The 467-nt window shown below is 74.3% G+C and overlaps 1 protein-coding gene across 1 annotated transcript in view; it reads left to right on the forward strand.

The window, feature by feature from the left end:
* Nucleotides 1-467, forward strand: part of WDR93 (WD repeat domain 93) — a 17,462-nt gene that overhangs the window by 1,401 nt on the left and 15,594 nt on the right. The window lies entirely within an intron of this gene.

A 467-nucleotide genomic window follows, 5' to 3' on the forward strand; every position in this document is an offset into this window, starting at 1 on the left:
CGCCTGCGGCCGGGCCCGCTTCTCCTCGGGCTTGTCCAGCTCCCCGGAGGCCGCGGGCCGCTTGGCCTTCTGGCAGACCACCAGCCCCAGGATCAGGTTCGGGCGCGGCGACTCGAGGCCTGGAAGACAGGACGTGGGTGCCACCGGGGCCCGGCCAGGCCCGGGGACGCTTCCGCGGAGCGCAGCAGCACAGGAGTGGGCCAGGGCCGGAAGGACGCACACCGGTGCCTGCACCCCTTGACGCGCCTTCGGGGGCCCCCCGCAGCTGTGCTGACACGGCCAGGCCCGGCCAGGCCCGGGGACTGCGGGGGCGTAGGGCACCGTGTCCAGGAGGGGCCCGGCCCGGAAGGACCCCCGTCAGGAGTCTGGGCGAGCCCGGACGGGCTGACAGAGCAGTTGTTTGCACGGAGGACAGTTCACCCCGGGCAGGGGCTGCTGGGTGGGAAGGGCACAGTGCCACAGTGACG

The sequence above is a fragment of the Condylura cristata genome, unplaced genomic scaffold, assembly GCF_000260355.1.
Source record: "Condylura cristata isolate star-nosed mole 26May11 unplaced genomic scaffold, ConCri1.0 scaffold00035, whole genome shotgun sequence".
NCBI lineage: Eukaryota > Metazoa > Chordata > Mammalia > Eulipotyphla > Talpidae > Condylura > Condylura cristata.